This window comes from Lynx rufus, unplaced genomic scaffold, assembly GCF_022079265.1.
Source record: "Lynx rufus isolate CCGP_SWC_20201006 ecotype Redwood Valley unplaced genomic scaffold, mLynRuf1.p SCAF_53, whole genome shotgun sequence".
NCBI lineage: Eukaryota > Metazoa > Chordata > Mammalia > Carnivora > Felidae > Lynx > Lynx rufus.
The window spans coordinates 723995-746931 of NW_025814871.1; the positions used below are offsets into that span (position 1 = coordinate 723995).

The 22937-nt window shown below is 59.9% G+C and overlaps 2 long non-coding RNA genes across 5 annotated transcripts; one reads left to right on the forward strand and one right to left on the reverse strand.

Annotated features, from left to right (window-relative positions):
• Positions 1 to 9640: 9640 nt before the first annotated feature.
• Positions 9641 to 13210, forward strand: LOC124527666 (uncharacterized). 3 transcript variants are annotated; one of them, XR_006965933.1, is made up of 4 exons: positions 9641 to 10611; positions 10914 to 10976; positions 11529 to 12203; positions 12411 to 13210. It is a non-coding gene; the product is annotated as an uncharacterized LOC124527666 (long non-coding RNA). The 3 variants fall into 3 exon arrangements; XR_006965934.1 differs by lacking the exon at positions 11529 to 12203; XR_006965935.1 differs by lacking the exons at positions 9641 to 10611; positions 10914 to 10976 and adding an exon at positions 10988 to 11200.
• Positions 13211 to 15363: 2153 nt separating this feature from the next.
• On the reverse strand, positions 15364 to 19742 carry LOC124527667 (uncharacterized). Of its 2 annotated transcripts, XR_006965937.1 has the most exons (4): positions 19380 to 19742; positions 18875 to 19207; positions 17954 to 18289; positions 15364 to 16345 (listed from the first exon to the last, which is right to left on the reverse strand). It is a non-coding gene; the product is annotated as an uncharacterized LOC124527667 (long non-coding RNA). The 2 variants fall into 2 exon arrangements; XR_006965936.1 differs by lacking the exon at positions 18875 to 19207.
• Positions 19743 to 22937: the final 3195 nt, after the last annotated feature.

Consider the following 22937-nt stretch of genomic DNA (forward strand, 5'->3'; position numbering starts at 1 on the left):
TGTTAGATAGAAAACACTGGCAAGGTGGCCAAAAGGGCACCGAGGGAGGTGTCCGTGGCTGAGATGAGGCCCCCAGTGTCTCAGGCCAGCCCCTGAGTCCTGCTGATTGCTGGAAGGGGAGAGGGCACGTGTGAAGGGGATGGGGGCAGGGGCTCCGATGAGAACCCACACTGATCACCACACTTGGACAATCCACAAGCGGGGAGGCCTACAACACACGTGCATTCCCGACTCCAGAAGCCCCAGCGTGTATGAATTAGATGTTTCGTGACTGGGCCAGGGCCTCAGGGGAGGCTCTGGGGGTGCCCCAGCACGTATGTACGTGGGAGCAGGTCAGTCTTTTTCTTTTACATTTGCTGCCCTTTATCCCATCCCAGCCTTGCCTGCCAGCTGTCTCCTCATTAATGATTTAGGGTGAGAGTGGGTGTGTGATCACCTTGTATCTGTTTGAGAGTTTTGAAAACATGATCTTCTCAGTGGCAGGAGCAAGGGAGGGAGAAGCCAGACGGGTGGAGGGGACTGGCCTGCTGGGGCCCCCTTCCTCATTTCAGATCAGCTTGCGAGGGGGGGGGGGGTGGGGAGGGCTATTGATACGGTGCCTGTTTACTCTTTTGTCAAAATGAAAACACAGGACCAGGCCAGTCCCCCCTTGCCTCCCTGTGGGCTTTCCCCTGTGTTTCAAACGGAAATGGTTAATAGTTTTGGAATATTTGTTCATGTGTGTGTTTATTCATGCCTGGATTACAAAAACAGTAGGCTGGGGGGCAGGGCAGGGGTCGAGGGAGTGGGCTTGCAGGATTCACCCTGTCTCATCCCGCATAGGCCTCCCAGCTTCTCTGACCCATTCTCTAGACGTCTGTTAGAGCTGGGACCGGAGGACCGATCCAACAGGCCGCCCCCAGCCCCTCCGAGCTGGAGCCCCGCCCCTGCCCCAGCTGGGTGGCCTGGAGCCTGGCCTGGCCCACAGGGAGGTCGGACCACAGGGAGCTCGGAGGCAGGACTGAAACGGCTTACTCTGGCCTGATGATACTCGCATCAGAGCGTGCCTCCTGCCCTGTGGTGGGGTCACGCTCCCCAGCCCCAAGGCTTCTTGCCCACCGTCCTCTTTAGTTAGGGGAGGAACCGCAGGCCTCTTCCTCCCCTTCCCCTGCCAGGCCCTGCCCAGCCTCCAGCCCCTAGGGGAAACCCTGTCCCTGCAAGGTCCTTCCCCTGAATTGTCGCGGTCACCTCTCAAGGGTCGTCTCATCCCGGACCCCTCCCCCCCTTCCCAGGTGCAGCCGCCAGAGAAACCCTGCGTCTCCCCAGGGCCTGCCCTGAGCCGGAGCTGTCTCTTCACCCCAGGCAGCCTGACCATGCATTGGCCACCTCCCTGCACACTTCCCTGTTGTAACTTTTTAATCGTCCGCTAGGAAATACTTTCATTTCCTTTCCCCAAATAGAGGTGGAGTGAGCTGCCTGAGCCTCTCGGCCCGTAGGAGGACCCACCCCGCCTGACCCAGGCCGCTCCACCTTGCTGCAGAGGGGTGGACAGTGAGGCCAGGCCTCCAGAGGCTCAGGGAGCAGTTAGCCCCGGACTCAGTCGCCGCGCGCGCGCCCGCCACTCGCCCTCGGCCCCACGACTCAACAGCAGCCCCAAAGCGGAAGGACCCAGCGTCGGCCGGGAGTGGTTAACACAACGTGTGTCCACCGTGCACGTGCACGTCCGCAGATGACCGTGTCCGTGGCGCACGCACCCGTTACCCAGGTGTGTCCGCCGCGCACGCGCACGTCCCTCGGCCGCCAGCAGGAGCGAGGCGCCTCCCCCCGCCGCCCCGCGGACGGACCCCGAACGCACGACGCTCAGGGAGGGAAGCGGCCACGAGAAGCCACGCGGGGTGTGAGTCCGCCGGCGTGAAACGTCCAGAACAGGCCCATCCACGGACGGGAGGGGGGCGGGGGGAGGCAAGGGGATGAGGGGCAGGGGGCCTGTGTCCTGGTGATGAAATAAATATTCTCAGACTGGCTGTGGTGCTGGCTGCACAGCTCGTAAGGGCTGAGCGGTAAGGGCGTGAGTCGCGTCCAATAAAGATAAAGCCACTTGTAAGAACTCACTCCCACGAAGCTGGCAGCGCCATCCGCCGGCGAGGGCTGGGTGGGGAGAGCGCGAGCGGCCGCCGGCGGAGGGGTGCGGTGCGGCCACTTTGGGAAACGGCCTGGCGGCTTCTTACAAAGTTGCCTGTGGGCCTTCCCGGAAGGGCAGGTGCTCCCGCGTGCTCACCCAAGAGAGCGGCGTAGAGGTCGTTCCCAGAAGCGTTGACGAGAGTCTCCATAGCGGCTCTTCGGAAATGGCGCCGGGACGCCGGAGGGACGCAGGTTGCTCGCCAGGCCTGGGACGGGCCGGGCCCGCGGCGGGCGGTGGCGCTGCTTGACCTCCTGGTGTGTTACAGAACCGCCCCGGGACGCGGAGCCGCCAGGCTGTCCCAGGCATTTTGGGGAGCGGGCCTGTGATCGCAGGCGGGTGAAGTTCAGGCCGGGGTGTCACTCCCTGGCGACTGGGGCGCTCTGGGGGCTCCCGGGCTGAGCGGGGGGGGGGGGGCCGCTGGGGCCCTCGGGGGGCTCACAGGCTGAGCAGGGCATAAAAGGCTTTGCGATGGGGACGCCGCTGTCTGTAAGTTATAGCTCCGTGGACATCCGACTTGGGAAGACTATTGGTTGTCATTATTGGCGCGCGAGTGGCGTGCAGCGTGCTCACAAGGCCTGGCGTGCGGAGCTCTGAAGCGGCCGAGCCTCGCTCACCTCGCCGCATCCGCACCTTACCCGGTCTCCTGCGTTCTGGTTCAGACACCCCTTACCTGGCCCATATCGATTCGTTAACATCCACGTCCCGGGCGACAGCGCCATGGAACAAAGCACATTCGACACACGCGTCTTCTCCCAAAGGCACGTCACAGCCTTCCGGTGGTCGGGAACGCTCGGGGGGCCCGTTTAAAGCTGAATCGCCCAGAAAAAGCACCAACACGCAAAACACACGCACTAAAGAAGCCTCCGAAAGGGCGCTTCTCTCCGAGCAGAGCTGAAACGGGAAGGCCGGGTGTTGCCGTCCGAGACCCGCGGTTTTGCCGGCCTGGGTGTGCCCGCGAGGGGCCACGACAGCGCCGGGAGGGTCAGTTCAGGATACATTTGACAAATCCACAGAGAGATTTTACACGTACGTTTACAAACAAAGACAAATAAACGTTAGCGAGTAGGTGAATTGGTAAATCCAGACTCTTATAGCAAGGATCTAGCAAAATTTGAATCTACGCCCCCGATAACGTGGCCGCTGGTCCCACGTGGCTAAGTTTACGTTAATCACGAAGACGTGAAACGAACGGTTTCGAGTCCACCACGCTCCCTGCGCACCTGGCGGCTCCACAGTCGCAAGGTGAGGAGGCCGTGTCCGCGGTGGTGGGAAGTGCCCGCGCAGGGAGCTGAGGGACAGCTGTTCGTGGCCATTTGCGGGACCAGGGGCCCACCTGCCCGCGTCACCTGCCCGCTGCGTGTTCTCGGGCCTCCGCGCGTGTGGCTGCGCTGGGTACAGGGGGGCATCCCACTGCTGGTAGATGGGTGTGCGTGCGTGTGTGTGTGTGTGTGTGTGTCGGGACCCGTGGAGGGGAAGAGCGGGCCCTGCGGGTGGACGGGGCTGAGGAGCAGCGCTGCTGGGAGTGTGTTAGGTGTCGTTCCAAAGGGGTGACTACAAGGAACAGCATCAGGGGCAGAGGGAACAGCAACCTTGGGCTGACAGTCTGAGGGACAGGGTAAGCGCGGTCTGGGCTGGACAGGGTTCGGGGTGGGCGGCCGCACAACAAGGAGGGAAGCACGCAGACCCTAGCCAGCAAGACTCTGGGGTGCAGGCAGCGCGCCCCTGGCTGGGGGCGGGCGGCCGCCGGAGGTCATGTGCAGGGTGAGCCCGGAAAACGCACAGCAGCACGGGGAATCGGTGGGAGGGGGGTGTGTGTGGAGAAAGTGCAGCAAGCTGCCAGGGGCCGCTGACCTGTGATTCCTCATTCTGGGCGGTTTTCTCGGTAGTGGCTTTGGTGACGTAATTTATATACCATGATTCACCGACATATGTTGTACCACTCAGTGGTTTTTAGTACATTCACAGGGTCCTACAATTCCAGAACATTCCATCTCCCCAAAAGCAACCCCATCGCCATCCCCATCAGCCATCACCTCCACCCCCCAGCCCCTCCCTTGGCCCCCACGAGCCCCCTTCCCGTCCGTGGGTGAGCCCGTTCTGGACGTTTCACGCAGGCGGACTCACACCCCGTGTGCCCTCTCGTGTCTGGTTCCCTCCCTCAGTGTCGTGTGTTCAGGGTGCGTCCACGGGGCGGCGGGTGTGAGCGCCTCGCTCCTGCTCGTGGCCGAGGGGTGTGGACATGTCGTGTGTGTCCGCTCACCCACTGAAGTTTCCACCCTTGGCTGCCATGGACGTGCGCCCCCGTCTCTCCCGCGTGGGCTCTGCACGTTCCCCGGGGGGGCTGCAGCATAAACAAGCTGTTTCTGTCCCGGCTTTAGAGGCGTTAGGTATGAGATCACAGCACTGGCAGTCTCCTCCTTGTGTCCCCACAGGATCTTCCCTGGGTGTCCCTGTAAGGGTCAGGGTGACCCTCGTGACCTTGTCATAACTCGATCACCTGTGTAAAGACCCTGTGTCCCATCTGGTCCCCCCAGCATTCCTGTTTTGGGGGTGACTTTCTGCTCGGCCGCCCCGTCTGCGTTCCCGCCACTGCAGTCAAAGGCCACTGTCCGTCCACAGATGCTCCACACCGTCTTTACTGTTGCGATCCCTCGGCCTCCCGTGTCCTCGTTCTGTCCCCGACCCCACCGGGACACCGCGTGAATCGGGTTCTCCCTCTCCTTAGGCCCCACTGGGCTGAGACGCTTTCTCCACCTCTTCTCCGGTGGATGCCCCGGGCAGGCGGTCAGCAGGAGGACTGGACAGGCTTCCTGCAGGATGTCCCCTCCCCTCCCCCCCCCGGGTTCGTCCCACGATGGCTCTGAGCGAAGTGTCTGGCTCAGGCCGTCACACCTGGGGCCCCCGCTGCCCACGAGGTTCCTCACCGCTGACGTTGACCTTGGTCTCCGGCCGGGTGTGCCGGTCGGGCTCCACACGGTCCTTGTGGGCAGGGGTCGCCGTGTGCAGCCCACGCAGAAGGGTAGGCCAGGGGCCCTTCTGTCAAGGTGCTGGCGGTGGGGACACAGGCCTCTGCCGGGCACTGGGCCTCAGGAAGGTGGACAACAGACACAGACCGAGGGCAGCACACATCGGCAGCTGTGACAGGCCCCCACAGGAAGTGGCTGCCGGAGACAGAAAGGCAGGAAGGGGAGGCCACATCTAGTCTGGGGGCTCAGGCCACGAGTGCACAGGAGGGAACCCCAAAGGCCTGCGTTGGGTTAGATCGTGGTCCCCAAGCAGTGTGCCCACATCCTGACCTCTGGCAGCCAGGAACGCAGCCGTATTTGCAAGTAGGGTCTCCACGGACGTGATACGTTGAAATGAGGTCATGGTGGAGCAGGGCGGCCCTGATGCAATGGCTCATGTCCTTGTAAGAGGGAAATGCGGGCAGGGACGCAGGGAGAAGCTGTGTGACGACTGATGACGGGTGGGGGATGGGGGGAATGTGGCCACGAACCCCGGGGCACCAAGGTCTCCGGCAACACCAGGCAGACTCCCCCACGGCCTCCAGAAGGAGCCACCCCACCAGGCCCCACGCAGGGGGAATACTTGAGTGTCGTTCTCTGGAAACCCGGACCGACTGTGGTCCTTGGTGACACGGCCACAGGAAACCTGTCTTGCCTGCGATCCTGGGGGGCTGGGCGGGCGGAGTGACGGCTGTGAAGTGATGGGGCAGCTCGCTTCCGCGGTCCTGCAAAATTCATGAACAGGAAGATGTCTCGATTATGAGGAGGGAACGTGAGCCGGGCTGTAAGTGATCCCGTGGCCACCTGTTCACCTGCCACCTGCCTGTCCACAGGGTCACGGGCACGAGGGGACCGCAGCCCCCACCGCCCCCTCCCCAGTGAGGGGCCCCCAGACTCAGCCGTGTGGCAGACCCAGAAGAGCCCAACTGATGTCAGCTGGCCGGTGTTGGGGACGCCTGTGGGTGTCACCCTGGGAGCTCCTGGCGGGGAGGGGTGGATACCGCTCAGCCCCACAGTGCCCAAGACGCCCCCCCCCCCCCCGCCCTGAGAACGACCTGCCCCCAGCGTCCTCTGCAGTCATGCTCCCCAGAGGTTGGGCCTCCACATTTTGGGAGACATGGGAAGCCAGTTCTGGAAGGATCCAGGCACAGAGGACGCTGGGACTCCAGGACAGAAGGCAGACTAGCCTCAGGTTTCATAACAGGCACCATGCGAAACCCAGACTGGGAGCCTCTTGCTGGAGGCACCGCGGCATTAATAGTTTATGGTGGGAAACAGATACATGATCCCTGTGGGCAGCACCAGCTCCAGCGGCCTGAGGGCCACCTGCCCGGGCGAGGCCCCTGACAACCCACCCTGGGCCCAGGGCAAGGCCCGTCCGCGCGTTGGGCTGAACGCACTAGAAGGTGGCCAATGCAGAGGCCACCCCTTCCGGGCCTCGAGACACTGTGTCCCCTGTTATTGCCGTTTGGGTGGGCCAAGGTGTGGGGGCTGCGTGGGTGCTCAACCAGAGGGGTTTGGGCGAAGGCCTGTCACGCACCTGCAGGGGCTTCTGCTCCTGGCTGCCTGGTGGCCGGGGGGGTGGGGGGGGTGGGGGCAGCCGCTGGCTCCAAATTCCTCAGCGGCTTTGATGCGTGTTTCTGCACAGCAGTTGGATGAATGACCAACAAGCACACGAAGACGCGCTCAGCCGTCAGGGAAATGCTAACTGAACCCACAGTGAGCTGGCGCCTCAGACCCTCAGACCCACGAGGGCAGAGGACGAGTGTGGGCCAGGCTGTGGAGGCCGGAGCCCTCCTGGCGGGAAGTGAAACGCTGCGGCCACCGTGGAAAACAGTGGCTGTTCCTCCAGAGGTAAACCTGGAGTCACCAAACGCCCCAGACACAAAGGGCGTGAGCGTCCACGTGTGTGAAGCTTCCAGAACAGGCTCATCCACAGATGGGCAGGGGGCTGCTGGGGACGGCGGCTTCTTCTCGTCGCTGAGACTTTTTGTCCATGTTTTTTCTTACTGCACTTAAAATTTATGCGTGTCAAATTCTCACTGTACACAATTAGCCGCCTAGAAGAAAACGAGAAACCAGCCGTGACAGCCCCCAAGCCAGTGAGACCTGCCTTTAGCCTCAGAGGCCTTCCGGCCAGAACGAGTCCTGTATCTGCTCGTCTCGAATGGGGGATGCGCGCACACGCAGACGCAGGCGTGCGCCTCACCTGCCCGTCCCGTGTGCCGCGTGCGTGTTGATTCACACGCGTAATGGGGATCCCAGTCCGTGTGTGCGGAGCGCTGGCCAAAAACGACTGCATACGGTTGAGGGTGGCGCATCATCACCCCCAAGCGTTACATGTCCATGGGTTTCAAGTGGCCCTCCAGCCTTCTGTGCCCATGTTACCTGGACACATTAAAGCCCACCCGGGGGGGTTTAGCGTCCAACGTTGGCTCACGTCATGATCTCACGGTGCCGGGGCTCAAGCCCCGCGTCAGGCTCCGTGCTGACAGCTCGGAGCCTGGAGCCTGCTTCGGATTCGGTGTCTCCCTCTCTCTCTGCCACTCGTCTACTTGCACTCTCTCTCTCTCTCAAAAATGAATAAACATTAAACAATTTTTTAAATAAATAAATAAATAAATAAGTAAATAAATAAATAAAAATAATAAAACCGACCTCAGCCCCCAGGCTCAGGTAGAAAATGCTCAAACATCGACCTGCCGCAGAGCAGGGGGTGCGCATCCTGGCAGTCAGCCTGGAGGTGACCGCTGCTGGTGTTTGGATGTTATCACATGGAGCAGGTTTTAAAAATTGTATTTTGTAGCTTTATTCTGTCTTGGCCAAAGTGAAACCCGTTTCTCCCTTCCCTTCATTTGGTTTCTGGATGATCCTAAAATTCCTCCTGAAACCACTTTTTTAAAGGGTATTATGGCAAAATGCACATATGCACAACATGTATCCTTTTTACAATTTCCAAGTGCACAGCTCAGCGGCACTGAGGACACTCACGGTCCCGCAACCATCCCCACCATCTGTCTCCAGAACTTTCCATGTCCCCAAACTGGGGCTCTGGAAAAAACACCATCTTTTTTTAAAATTATTTTTTAATGTTTATTCATTAAAAAAATTATTTTTAATGTTTATTTTTGAAAGAGAGAGAGAGAGCATGAGCAGGGGAGGGGCAGAGAGAGAGGGAAACACAGAATCCGAAACAGGCTCCAGGCTCTGAGCTGTCAGCACAGAGCCTGACATGGGGCTTGAACCCACAAACCGTGTGATCGGGACCTGAGCCGAAGTTGAATGCTTAGCCGACTGAGCCACCCAGGCGCCCCAATGTTTATTCATTTTCAGAGAGAAGAGAAGAGAGAAGAGAGAGAGAGAAAGAGACAGAACGAGTGGGGGAGGGAGCAGAGAGAGGGGAAGACACAGAATCCGAAGCAGGGTCCAGGCTCTGAGCTGTCAGCACAGAGCCCGACATGGGGCTCGAACCCACGAACCACGAGATCATGACCTGAGCCGAAGTCGGATGCTTAACCGACTCAGTTTAAGCTGAGCCAGCCAGGCGCCCCAGGGAAACACCATCTTTAACTCGCACCGGTCATGGCTTCTGATGGTCGCACCTCTTCCTCCTGGTCTACCTGCCGCACGGGAGCCCGCCACCGCCCTCGTCCCGCTGGCGGGGCGCCTCTTGCCCTGGCCCCTCACACTCACCGGCTGGCCTGGCTTCTCGTCACTCGCCGACGACTTACTAGCGGCCAGAGGCCGCGGTCAGCCCTGAACCCAGGCGCTGCTCAGCACACACACGTTTCTGGCTGGCCCCGGCCCCACATTCGACAGGGGCCGTTACCCTCCCCAAGCACAGCTGGCCTGGGACCTGCCGCCTGTCCTGTCTGGTTCTGGGACCACCGGCCCCTCCCTTCAACCAGCCCAATGGCCAAGAGCCTTCCCGTCTGAACCACAAAGCTCAGCAAACAAGAAGAAAAGCCCAGAGGGACTGAGGTGACCGTCTTTCTTTCCCTAAAGTCCAATATCCTTTTTTTTCTTTAATGTTTATTTATTTTTGAGAGAGAGAGGGAGAGAGAGAGAGAGAGAGAGAGAGAGAGAGAGAGAGAGAATCCCAAGCAGGCTCCACACTGTCAGCACTGAGCCCGATGTGGGGCTCGGACTCACGAACCCTGATCTATTAACCTGAGCTGAAGTTGGACGCATAACTGACCGAGCCACCCAGGTGCCCCCGATGTCCTTGTTTTTTTCAAAAGCAAGCTACGTTTTGTCTTGCCCCTCCCCCCAAGCTTCTCTGACCACCAGGGCTTAACATTCCCAGACATTCTCCTGGCGGAAAATTCTAAACTCAGGTGGGAAGAGCAGGCCTGGTTGGCTTCTTGTTTTCTTGGCGACTTCCTTTTTGCTGAAGATAAAATCGGTCCCAAGAATAAAAACGAACATACTGAGATACTCGTGTTTATCTCCAAAGCACAGCCTCTGGCCTCCGGAATGTTCTTGTGTCATTTCCAGATATTGTGTGGGGTTCCGGCAGACAGCGTGGACACAGCCGACAGAGAACAGGGCCAAGGCTTTAGAGGCAGTTTGTGGTTATTTCTTCCTGGGAAACCTTGGTCTCTGGAACCTTCCGTGGCGGTGCATTTACACCCCAGACCGCGCAGAATTCAAACCGTGAGGGCCTCCCACCCAGACCCCGAGTCCCCCACAAGGCAGCACCACCGTGCCTGGACCTCAGCAGTGCCCCCGATGCTTTCCTATCAAGGACTTCCAGCAGGAGTGGAAGGGGGCCAGAGGGAGGGTTTGGGGCAGCTTTGATTGCTTTTTCGTTAATAATTTTCCTTGTTCCTCCCCCAGGACACCGAGAGGCTGCAGGGAGCCTGGGTGGGCCCTGGAGGCCCCGGGAGGGGAAACCGGCCCACGTGCCTGGCATTCCTGCTCTGCTTCGACATTGTTTGTTTGTTTGTTTTAAATTACAGCCGGCAGGAGTTCCTCTCTCCTTTCAGATTCTGCCGGGACTTCTAGCAAGTTCTAGAACCACCCCCTGGCCCAGGCAGGGAACGTCCCAGCACCCTCCGGGCTACACCCCCCTCTCCCCACCCAGACACCCACACCGAGGATTATTTTTCCTTGGAGTGTGTGCATCTAGGCTGCACGTGCACCCTGGCCACGCAGAGCCCACGCCCAGTGTCTCTGGGCCTCCCCCGTCGGAACCGGAACCGCCACCCTGCGGGGAGGTGGGGGGTGGGGACGGCCCCGCCGAGGGCAGCAAAGAGCAGATTTCTGCCGCTTGGCCGGGCTGAGCTGCGGTGGACGCCGAGCCTGGGTCCAGGGGAGGGGGCGCAACCGTGGACGCCGGTGGACAGCGGCCGGCCTCCCTGGCGAGGAATCCCAGCTCGCTGTGAGGTGCACACGCCAGGCCTGTCTTTCCACGAAGTCAGCTTTATTCTGTCATAAAGCAAGGTCAGTGTCATCGCGAGACGGGTTCGGGATCGGAACTCAGTGACATTTCACGACGCGTTGAACTTGGCTTCTCATGCACGGGCACACGAGGCCGGGAGGCCTGGGTCAGGTCGAGCTGGGTCAGCTTGGGCACAGGCTGCTTACTGGGTTCGAGCGGCAGAAAGTCTGTTTTGTTCAGAGGTCAGTCTGGAGAGTCTGACGTTTGTGCGAATCCTCCCCTTTAAGGGGATTTAATCAGACTTAGGCCTCGGCTGCTGGCGTCCCTGCCTGACGTGTGCCACCCCATCTTGATCTCCACGCAGGCCCTCGGGTTCCTGGCGGGATTCCACCGAGCCCGCAGCCCCGTGTCTGTGTCCCAGTGTGCAGTGAGTGACCTCCTCGGGGTGGGGGGGGACAGCGGGCTGCTTCACTGCCCGGACCCTGACAGGGTGTCTATGCTAGGGGCACCGGGGGCACGCCTTGCAGAGCTCAGAGGTCAGGTCAGCTGGGAGCCCGCGACCTCAGGGGCGCTGGTGTGGGGCGGGGAAGGCCCCAGAGCCCCCCTGTGCGACCAGGCCTCCTTCTGGAAGGAAAAGTGGGGAGAAACGAGGTAACATCTCAGGCCCCCGTGTGAGCCGGACGGTTTTTGCGATGAGATTGTTCTCGGGAAACTGGAGATGCGGGGCCAGGCTCAGGCGCGAAGTAGGTGCTGGGGGTCCCGCGGCGGCAGCCCGCCCAGCACAGAGCTGCATGCAGGGGTTCCGGCCAGTGAGCCACCAGCGCCTGGGGTGGGAGGGATGGAGAGTTGCTCGGAGCAGAATTCCTGTTTTCCTAAATTGAGGGTAAGTTCACATAATGTAGAATTATCCAGTTTTAAGTGAACAATTCAGGGGCATTTGGTACATTGGTTATATTGTGCCACCATCACCCCTATCTAGTTCCAGCACATTCCATCACCCCAAAAGAAGCCCCCGTCTCATCAGCCATCATCTCCCCCCGCCCCCACGAGCCCCCTTCCCGTCCGTGGATGAGCCTGTTCTGGACGTTTCACACACGCGGACTCACACCCCGTGTGGCCTCTCGTGTCCGGGTCCCTCCCTGAGCGTCGTGTGTTCGGGTCCGTCACTCCTGCTCGCGGCTCAGTGATGTGCGCATGCACGGGGGACGCGTTGGTCTGTGGACGTGCGCGTGCACCGTGGACACGTCGTGTGTGTCCCTCCACAAGTGGGCGGGCATCTTTGGCTGCTGGGAACAGTTGTGAGCGGGCATCGTGGGCACACTCGCGTGTGCAGTTTGCGACGTGCACACACGGGCAGCGAGTCTCTGCCTGGCTGTCTTCCACGGCGGCCGGCCCGTTTTACCGTCTTCCCATCGCTGCGTGGACGCGGCGCGGATCCTGGGGTCGGACCCTGGCCTTGGTGCCTGGTGGACTCAGGCTGTCGCCAGGCACCGCGGACCACGTGGTGCGTTTTCATCATCCGAGAGCCGGGTGCACGGAGAGGGCTGGGAAGCTGGACAAGTTTGGGCAGCCCCACGCTGCGCTGCCGCCTTGGACTCCGTGGGCTGGTAAAACCTGCCCCGAGTGTTTGCCGCACCACTTTCTTGAGCGTGAGGTTCGTGTCCCCGCGAGGCAAGGCGAGGCGCCAGGGGCCATGACTGCTTGCTCGTCTGTAGTTGCACCTGGTGGCTTCTTTCCAGCGTTTTCTTCCTGAAGTGGGGGCATGGGGAGTGGGGGGAGGGGGAGGGCAGAGCAGGGATTCCCTCCCCCCTCCCCCCCCCAGCCTGCAGGAGCCCAGGCAGCCTTTTACCCTCCCCTCCAGGCCTCATCGCAACTCGGGAAACTGAGGCTCAGGCAGTCCCAGTCGGTCACTCCTCCCAGAGGTGGGGGATATGAAGCATCATCTGCTGATCCTGGTTTCCAGCCACCTTCAGGGTCCGTCCGGGCACTGGCAACCCGCCTTGGTCCCGTGGATTCCTGTGATGGTCTCACAGACAGTGGCCTGAGCTCTGCGGAGGCAAATGATGTCCACACACAGCCCACGGTGTTTACAGCAGCTTCATTCATAATTGGCCAAACTTGGGAGCAAGTGTGCTGCCCTTCCTTCAACAGGTGACAGATAGACTGTGGTCCATCCGGCACTAAGAACAAGCCATCGAGCCACGCAGAGCCACAGAGGAGCCTCAGACGCACAGCACTCGGTGACAGAAGCCAGGCTGAGGAGGCGACACACGGGGTGGTTCCAAGTCCAGGATGTTCTGGACAAGGCAGGACCACGGAGGCACGGCTGCCGGGGTGGGGGAGGGTGAATGGGGGGAGCACAGGAATTTCGGGGCCGTGGGTCTACTCCGGACGACACCGTGGTGGTGGGCAGGTGTCCGTGACATTCGTCCGAACCCACGGGGTGTGCCGCACCAGGAGTGACCTCGTGTCCACTGTGGACCGTGGTTCGTAATGTTCAGAGCTGGCTCACCCGTGTGACTAACGTACCAGACCAATGCACATTGCTAATGATGAAAAGACACCACGGTGAGGGAGACGGAGGGAACTCTATGCAGGTCCTGCTCAGTTTTTTGTAACCCTCAAACTGATTTTTTAAAAAGCCTATTTTTTTTTTTTTTAAACAAGGATACTGAGAAGCAGGGCGTGGGTCCTTGTAACACCGATGTGACACCGATGACAAAACGAGCAGAGGATCTGAACAGCTGTTTCTCCGAAGAAGCCATCCGGAAGGCTACCAGACACACGAAAAGATGCTCAGCGTCGCTCAGCATCAGGGAAACGCACGTCAGAACCACAGTGAGTCCCCACCTCCCGCAGTTCGGAGCGGCTGAAATCCACAGCTCAGGAAACACGTGTTGGCGAGGACGTCGAGAAACGGGAACCCTTTTGCACTGCTGGTGGGAGTGCAAACCAGTGCAGCCGCTCTGGAGAACAGTGTGGAGGGTCCTGAGAGCACAAATACTACCCTTGGGTCCAGCAAATGCACCACTAGGTACTTTCCCAGAGGGAGTGGAAGCTCTGGCGCGAAAGCATCTCTGCTCTTCCGCGCTCACGGGGGGCTTCTCATAGCGGCCCAGACACCAGCGGCCCGTGCCCCGCGGCGGATGAGCGCGTGAAGACGTATCTGCACCTCACATCTTGTCTGTACGCCCGACGGAGTCCCATCCAGCCTCAGAAAAGGCGATCGGGCCATTTGTGACGAGTGGCGGGGCACGGAGGGCCTTGTGCTGAGGGGCCCAGCCGGACCGAAAACACGAGCACCGTAAGATCTTACTGCCACCTCAAGCTCACAGGAGCGGAGACGGCAAGTGTGGCCTCCAGGGACTCGAGGGGGACAGGGAGATTCATCAAAGCACAAACTTCCAGTTACGAGGTGAGAAGGTTCTGAGGATCTAACGCACAGCCTGGCACACGTGGCGGTCGCTGAGAGAGGGTCCCATTCATTGCTGGGCATCCATCACTATTGATAACTTTCAGAGCATCGTGTCGCCCAAAAAGCAACGCGTCCCAGCGCCTCCCCCGGCCGCCACGAGCCCCCTTCCTGTCCGTGGATGAGCCTGCTCCGGACGTTTCACACACGTGGACTCACACCCTCGCGTGGCCTCTCGTGTCCGGTTGTCTCCGTGAGCGTCGCGCGTTCAGGGTCCATCCGCGGGGCGGCGGGGGCGGGCGCCTCGCTCCTGCGCGCGGCCGAGGGATGTGCGCGTGCGCGGGGGACACGGACGTCTGTGGACGTGCGCGTGCGCGGTGGGCACATTCTTCTGTGGGCGTGCGCGTGCGCGGCGGACACGCCGGAGGGGCGTGAGCGTGCACAGGGGGCGCCTGGGTGTGGCCACCTCCTGCGTACCGCAAGCCCGCGTGTGCAGGTTTGTGCGGAGCTTGGTGTTCGGGGCTCTGATTCGCTTTCAGCCGGGAGGGGGGGACGTTGATGGGTCCCACGGGGAGTCCACGTTTGACCTTCCGAGGAAGGGGCCGACCGGTTAACAGCCCAGCGAGGCCCCTCGTGGCGCGGCTGCCTCTCGGCTGCTCCCGGGGGGGGGGGGGGGGGACTGACGTGTCCTGCCCGTGACTTATTGATGAGCGCAGCTCGGTGGAGCCGGGAGAATTTTCCACGGTTCACGGTTCCCGTTATAAATGGGGCTGGCGTGAGAGGATGGGCTGCAGGGCCGGCGGGGGGGGGGGGGGTCCCCGGGCCCGGGACAAGGCCGCCCCACGCCGGCTGCCTCCTGTGGCATCTGCAGTCCCCGAGTGTGGTCAGGACCACCTTGCTGCCCAGCGGCCAGCCACGCCTGGCTCACGACCCTTTGAGGGGCTGGGATGGCCGCTACCGCCCTCGGGGCAAATGCGGGGGCTTCCGGCTGCCTTCGCGTCTGTGACCCCCACCACCCCACCCTTTCTTCCAGGGGGGTGCCCTGCAGTCTCGGCCCCCAACGCGGGGGGGGGGGGGCGTCTTCATTCCTGGGAAGGTGTGGCTGACCTCAGACCCCCACCCTCACGGGGCCAGGGATGGGGGGCCTGTGTCCCACCGGCTACCTCCTCAGTCGCGAGATGTATGCTCTCGGCCTCCTTAAAAGGTTTGTAAAAGCGCAGGCTGTCCCCTGACAAAGTAGTGGTAATAACCAGAGAGGCCGTTCTCTTGGGCCCGACACTCTGGCCTCTGTCGGTGGGAGCCCGTGGGGACTCCGTTTCTCCAGCCGCACGGGCCCCTCCCTCCCCAAGTTCCCTCTTGCTCCCTGAGTCAGGGACCACTGCTCAGGCGCATTTTACAGGGAGGTAAACTGAGGCCCGGAGAGACCGCCCTTTCCCTTCTTCCCCTGGGCAGCAGAGGGACAAGAGGCCTCATCTAGGGGAAAGGAGTACAGGCAGATTGGGGTCCCCACCTTCCCCCAGACTCTAGGTGACAGCCACACGGTTGTTGGGGTCCCCGGGCCAGGGGCAGGCTGCCAAGGGGTGTTTCTGGAACCAGGGGCACCCAGGCCTCTGCTGCCCGACCATGGCTGTTGGGTGACCCTGGACGCGGCCCTGCCAGCCCCTGCTTGTCCCTTGAAGCCCTGGGGCGTGTCCCGCGGCCGGCACCGCCCCTCGGAGAGCCCAGGCGGGGGTCAGGAACCCCAGACAAGCTCCAGCCACACATTCTGTTTGCTGACTCCTACTTTAAGGTTCTTACAGAACGTACACATACCTTCTGTCCCTAAAAACAAAACAACCAAGGCCTTGGTTTCACCCTAATAAGGCGGCCTGGGACCCGGCAGCCAGCTGGCTCTGTGAGCTCCTGAGCCTCGGTTTCCCCCATCCGCCAACCCGGGTCAGGGCATCGCCTGCCACCATACGCAGGTGGTCATGCGAGGGCTCATGTGCAGATGTCCGCGGGGAAGGGCAGGCGGTGGCCTGGTCGGAGCAGGGCTCTGGGGCGGGGGCCCGAGCTCGTGATATACCATCTTCTCTGGAAGGTTCTGTGTCAAGTCAGATGCTGGTTCTGGACAGAGGACCCTGGGCCGGCGGGCCACTCTGCGTCTGGCACCTTTCTGCACACTGTGAGTGCTTTTATTCTAAGACACATTTCACAGTCTGTCGGCTGTGGTCACGGTATCCCAGGGACACACGCACATGGAAAACTGCCCGGGGCTCAGCCACACCGATTCAAGACAGGGCCCAAGAACAGACAAAGAGGAAAGAAACGAAGGGGAGAGCAGCAGCTCTGTGCGCCCAGGGACACGTCGGACGGAGACCAGGCCCGTCCGTGGGCCTCTGCGTCTGCAGAGAGAAGCAGCAAATGTTAAACCTATCTTTTAATTGAGGTAAAATCCACGTAACATAGAATTAACCATTTTAGGGGCGCCTGGGTGGCGCAGTCGGTTAAGCGTCCGACTTCAGCCAGGTCACGATCTCGCGGTTCGTGAGTTCGAGCCCCGCGTCAGGCTCTGGGCTGATGGCTCGGAGCCTGGAGCCTGTTTCCGATTCTGTGTCTCCCTCTCTCTCTGCCCCTCCCCCATTCATGCTCTGTCTCTCTCTGTCCCAAAAATAAATAAACGTTGAAAAGAAAAAAATTAAAAAAAAAAAAATTAAAAAAAAAAAAGAATTAACCATTTTAAAGTGGCATCCACAAGGCTGTGCAGCCGTCCTGTCTCTAGTTCCAGAACATTCCATCTCCAAAGGAGACCCCGTCCCCATCACCCCCTCTCCCCTCCCCCAGCACCACGAGCCCCCTTCCCTTCCGTGGATGATCTGGACGTTTCACACACGTGGACTCACACCCCGTGTGGCCTCTCATGTCTGGTTCCCTCCCTGAGTGTCATGTGTTCAGGGTCCGTCCCCAGGGTGGCGGGGGTGGGCGCCTCGCTGCTGTTCCTGCCAACGTGCGCATGCGCGGTGGACACGTCTGTCCGCTGATGGACAGTTTGCTTCCAGCCCCTTCCCTGCTGTGAACACCCATTTACACCCATTTTTGTGTTGACACCTATTTCTAGTTCTTTGGGGTTTGTACCTACAAGTAGGGTTCTGAGGCTCCAAATATTTGTGCCCAGAAAGCCTGGGCCGTGATTGCCCGCTGTGCTCGCCCGGCCCCTGCCAGCACCCGCTGTCCCCGTGGGAAAATCTGAGAAGACCCGGAGGTGGACCCGGGGGCCCTGGGCAGGGGACACACGTCCTCTGAGAGCCCTGTGGGTGGCCAAGCTCGCATTCCACACCATGTGGTCACACAAATGACTGACCAGCCGGAGTGGACAAGACATAAACAGAGACCTCCCCGTCCCCAGTCTTTTCCATCCGCCTCGGCAGGAAATGAGGTTTTGTAACTTCAAATGAAGAGCTGCATATTGCCAACCCTGCAGATCTGCTCAGAAATACCCTAACGAGGGCCAAGGGATGCGTCTTCCAGAAACATCCCTGGCAGACATCTCCCCAAACCAGGGTCAGGAGCGCAGAGCTGGGGCTGCCGCACCAGGTGACCCTGAACACGTCAGGGTGCTTCGGGCAACATTCATCACTTTATCTGTGAGTGAAGCCAGGCTCATTCCCCCTGCCTTCCCGTGGAAAACCGGGAGCAACTTTGGCGGACTGTCTCCTCAACGATTCATGTTAACCTTCTGGCCTGTAAAATTTATTTCTAATTAAACGTGTAGTATTTTATTTGAAACGACTTGGTTTGTTCAAAGAAACCATTAGGGGAGTCAGAAGGCAAAGCACAGACTGGGAGAAAATACTTGCAGCACACGTAACCCAAAAAAGGACTCCGGTCTAGAATATGTAAAGAACGCTCACAAATCAATGACAAAACTCAAACAACCTAATTTAAGAAAACGGGCCAAAAATTTGAACTGGAAGTTCCTGAAGACAGACACCCAAATGACAATGAGCACATACTTGATGGTCCGTACTGATGGACGCCCGGGTTCTCCTGGACACCTGCTGCAGCAAACACAGGCGCACAAGGGTTTGTCTCAAGGTATGTGTTCAATGCTTCGGGGCCTCCGAGTGGAAGTGGTGGGTCACGTGACAACTCATAACTTTTGAGGAAACTCCAGACTATTTCCCGTTGTCCCCACTTCACAGACGAGGGACCGCAGCTCACGGGAGCCAGGAGCCACGCAGCTGAGTCCAGACCTGGGACCTCAGGATCCCCTCCGTCATCTTGGTGACGCATTCCTCGTCCACGGGGGACTTGGCCTGCAGGCTGATTATGTGGTCCCAACGAGGAACCTAAGTATGGGAGAAAAGTCCCCAGGACCCCTGGTCAGCCTGTGGAGCTCAAGGACACCCCCGAGCCACTCCGCTCCCAGCCGGGTCCTTCCTCCTGCAAAGAGCTCCCGGTGGGGAGACAGACCCTCATCCACAGCTGGACGGAGGTGAGATGGGGGGCTGCTGTGGACAACGGTCAGCGGGTCCTCAAAAAGCTCAACACGGACTCATCATATGACCCAGTGACTCCACTCCTGAGTGTCCACCCCCAGGAAAGTGCACACACATCCCGGTAAACACTGGACATAGCGTTCACGGCAGCCAGAACGTGGGAATAATGCTAACGTCCATCAGGTTAAGGAAGGACACACGACGGGCCCGCTGCGCACGCGCACGTCAACAGATGACCGTGTCCACCGCGCACGCGCACGTCCCTCGGCCGCCAGCAGGAACAAGACGCCCACACCCACCGCCCCGCGGACGGACCCTGAACACACGACGCTCAGGGAGGGAACCAGACACGAGAGGCCACATGTGAGTGATCCCATTTATCTGAGGTCCCTAAAATAAGCAAATTCGTAGAGACAGCAAGTAAATACAGGTTACCTGGGGCTGAGGAGGGGGGTGACTGCTAATGGGGGCGGATTTCTTTTTGGAGTCAGAATGTTCTGGAAGTTGATAGAGGTGATGGTTGCACAACCTTGTGAATGTACGAGAAACCCCTGAATCGTACACTTTAAGAAGCCCAGCGGTCAGTTTTATGTTATGTGAATTTTGCCACGATGTTTAAAAGTGGGACAATGAAGGTGGCTGCCAGCGGCTGTCAGAGTGCGAGGGTGGACGCTGCCCGCGGTCACGCACGGGGCCAGGCGGGCCCTTCTCAGGGGCTGGCCATGCTCTCCATTGTCATTGTGGCCGCTCCAGAAAGCAGGGGGGAGCCTCGGTGGAGAGGCATCGTCAGTGTCGTCAGTGTCACCGTGTCACAGCGCGATGGCTCCCCCACCCCAGACAGGAGGGAGGGACAGAAGTCAGGCAGACTGCAGCACCCCCCACCCTCCACCCCTTCTCCACCTCCATTGCGTCATCCAGTAAACACTTATTTAGCACCTACTGTGTGCGGGCCTGGGCTGGTGCTCCATTGGGTGACCTCGCGTTAGGTCAGTGCAGAGGCAGGCCCGATCCTGAGGGTCTCACCCCTGGCGGCAGCCTGAGACCTGAACCCAGCGGCCCCTCCCCCGGCCCCTCCCCCTGCTGGCACTCCGCGCAGCTGCGTGGCCTGGGTCCTGCAGGTGGCCTCTCTCTGGGGCTGCGGGTCTTGGTCTGTGACCTGAGAGCCTGTCGCACTTACTCAGCCAGAAGTTACTGAGCAGCTACTACGTGATAAGGGGGGAGTTGGGCGGAGCCTCGAAGGGGGTGCGGGATCAAGTTGAAGGGGCATTTGGGGAAGTGTACTAGAGGGAGGGCACCGCGGGTACAAAGGGCCTGAGCCTCGAGTGCACCGGGCGTCCGGCAGGAGCAGCGAGGAGGCCCGTGTGGAGTGGAACCGAACGAGCGATGGGGAGAGAGGGAGCGGGCCTGCAGGGTCCCGGGGGGAGGCACCGCGGAGCCCCCGAGGGCCGCGGGCAGAGCTGGCACCTGCTCGAGCCGGTGCTCACCGGCGCCCTCTGGAGGCCGCGGGAAAACAGACCGTGAGCGGGGCTCAGGGGAGGGGGCTGGTCCCGGACCCGTGTGCGGTCCAGTGGGGCCGTGGGGGTCCAGTGGCGGGGGGGGGGCTGGCTGGGGGCCCCCCTGGCCCTGCTCCACTCTGCCTCCCTCTTAACCCCACGGAACTCCGTGCAGTGAGCCCCTAGAATTCTCCGATGTTGCCAGAGGCTCTTTGCCACATGAACTCTCCAGGGAGAGCTCAGCAAATCCCCAGCAGGAAACCAATGCAGGAAATACAGTTCGCAGAGTCAGGACTGGGGACAGAATGATACATTCTCTTTGTCGTTTAAATTTAGACAAAAGAATGCGTGTGCGTGCGTGTGTGTGGCTGTGTGTGTGTGTGTGTAACTAAAACGACGGTGTGTTTTAATACACCGACTTTTCAATTTTGCGATATTTTTTCCAACTACTTCAGTGTTCTAGAAAAAATTAATTGAGGGGATTTCAAATACAGAGAAACATGTATAAAGGGCATGTTTTTCTCTAATATGGCTTGGTAAGTCTCTGTCCACCACCACTCCCCTCTTTGATATCTCCACCAGCCTAGGGGCATTTTGTGGGACCGGGACCACCCTGACCCCTACCTGGGCCCTAAAGGGGCTCTGAAAATGCCTGCCAGTTAGAGCAGCGGGAACCTGAAGGAGGCAGTAGGCGGGTTTCCCTGGGGAGAGGGGAGAGCTGGTGCAGCAATGTTTATGTTGTGCCGCCCCCTGGTGGCAGTGTGCATTTGCTCTCAGCCTCAACCCAGGATAACTGGTCGTTAAGTCCCTGGTTGTCTGGTGAGGATTCATTTATTTACTTTGTCAATAGCGACAGGAGTGAAGAGCCAACATTTTTCCAGCATTGACGGTATGCCAGGTGCCTGGTAACCCTCAAGATGTACCACTCCCCCCCCCCCATGAGGGCGCGCAGGATCACTGAAGGTTTCCTGGCAGAGCTGGGACTTGAACCTGCGGGCTCTCAACAGTGAAGGGAAACTGAAGTCGCAGTTTGGGTCCTGGAACCAGCTGAGCCTGAAGCCGGTGCTACTTTGACTTTCCAGTTATACAACCCGCTAAATTCTTGTTTCGTCAAAGCCTGTGACCTGAGTTGGCTTCATTTTCTCTTGTGACCCAAAGCCCCCAGGGCCTCTGCCAAAACCAGTTTCAGTACCAACCCCAGCCACTGCTGGGCCGTCGTGTGACCTCTGGGAGTTATTTGACCTCTGATCTCTCGTGGCCTCAGGAGGTGTAGGTGGGATTAAATGAGCTGTGGGCCTTCACCAAAGCCGCAGTGTCACCGATTGTAGGGCCCACCGACATTTTAGGCTCTAGAGACTCAGGGCTTTCCCATCACTTGGAAGGCCCATCTCGTGAGTGTTGGAAGAGCGTTCCCGTGGTGGTGTGGGTGGAGAGGGTTCTCACACAGCGTGGTCTGGGGGCCTTTCCACACGCACAAGTGTCACGGGCCAGAGATCGGCCCCCAACGATACCAGATCCCAATCGCAGGAAACTGCAAATGTTACTTTATTTAGAAGACATGTCTTGGGGCGCCTGGGTGGCTCGGTCGGTTAACTGTCCAACTTCGGCTCAGGTCATGATCTCGAGGTCCGTGAGTTCGAGCCCCGCCTCAGGCTCTGGGCTGACCGCTCAGAGCCTGGAGCCTGCTTCCAATTCTGTGTCTCCCTCTCTCTCTCTGACCCTCCCCCGTTCATGCTCTGTCTCTCTCTCTCTGTCTCAAAAATAAATAAACGTTAAAAAAAAAATTAAAAAAAAAAAAAGAAGACATGTCTTTGCGGACGTGACCGGGGGCCTTGAGGTGGGCACGTTTTCCTGGAGGACCCAGGCGGGCGCTGACTGGCGGTACAGGGAGGGCTGGCGCCCCCAGCCCGGTGATGGCGTCCGGCCTCCAGGGCTACGGGGACAGGTCCTGATGCCCCGCGCATGGTGGCCCCGAGACACACACAGCAGCGCTCCAGGCAGCAGAGAGACGCCGGGGAGCGGCACCCACCGGCCACGCGCCCGGCCACGGGCCACGCCAGCTCCACGGCGGGACGTGTGGCAGGCGCCGCAAACCCCCCGGACCCGCCCACGTCGCAGACCGGCACGCCGAGGGAGCGGAGACCCGGGTGGCCGCCCGCTCAGCGTGACCTCGCTTAGCGCAGCCAGTCGCTCCGCGAACGCCCTGCTTCCGTGGAAGGTCACGTTCCGCGGTTCGGGGGGGACGCGAATTTGGGGGGCCCTGTTTAACCCGTGACAGCAGCCGCCTTCGCAGAGTGGGGAGCGGACACCCTCAGACGGGAGGCCTGCTTTTCACTGTGAATTGAGTCCTGCTGGAGAGACTCGGCCCGGGCACAGGCTCAGGGGGTGTGACGCCCCCGCGGCCTTCAGCGTGCCCCCCGCGAGCCGCGGGGACCGAGGCAGGTGTGGCTCCATAAAACCCAGTCCACCGGGGCGCCTGGGTGGCGCAGTCGGTTAAGCGTCCGACTTCAGCCAGGTCACGATCTCGCGGTCCGGGAGTTCGAGCCCCGCGTCGGGCTCTGGGCTGATGGCTCGGAGCCTGGAGCCTGTTTCCGAGTCTGTGTCTCCCTCTCTCTCTGCCCCTCCCCCGTTCATGCTCTGTCTCTCTCTGTCCCAAAAATAAATAAACGTTGAAAAAAAAAATTAAAAAAAAAAAAAAAAAAAAAACCCAGTCCACCCTGGCGGGAGAACAGGGAATTCTCCAGGCACGTGAGAACACCAGATTTTAGTGAAAATGCCCTGATGTTTAAATTTGGCAAATTCTTTGAAATTCTTGTTTTTTTAAATGATTTTAATTATTTTTGAGAGAGGGAGAGAGAGAACGTAAGCGGGGGGAGGGGCAGAGAGAGCGGGAGACACAGAATCCGAAGCAGGCTCCGGGCTCCGAGCTGTCTGCACAGAGCCCGACGCGGGGGCTCGAACCCACGAACCATGAGATCATGACCTGAGCTGAAGTCGGACGCTGA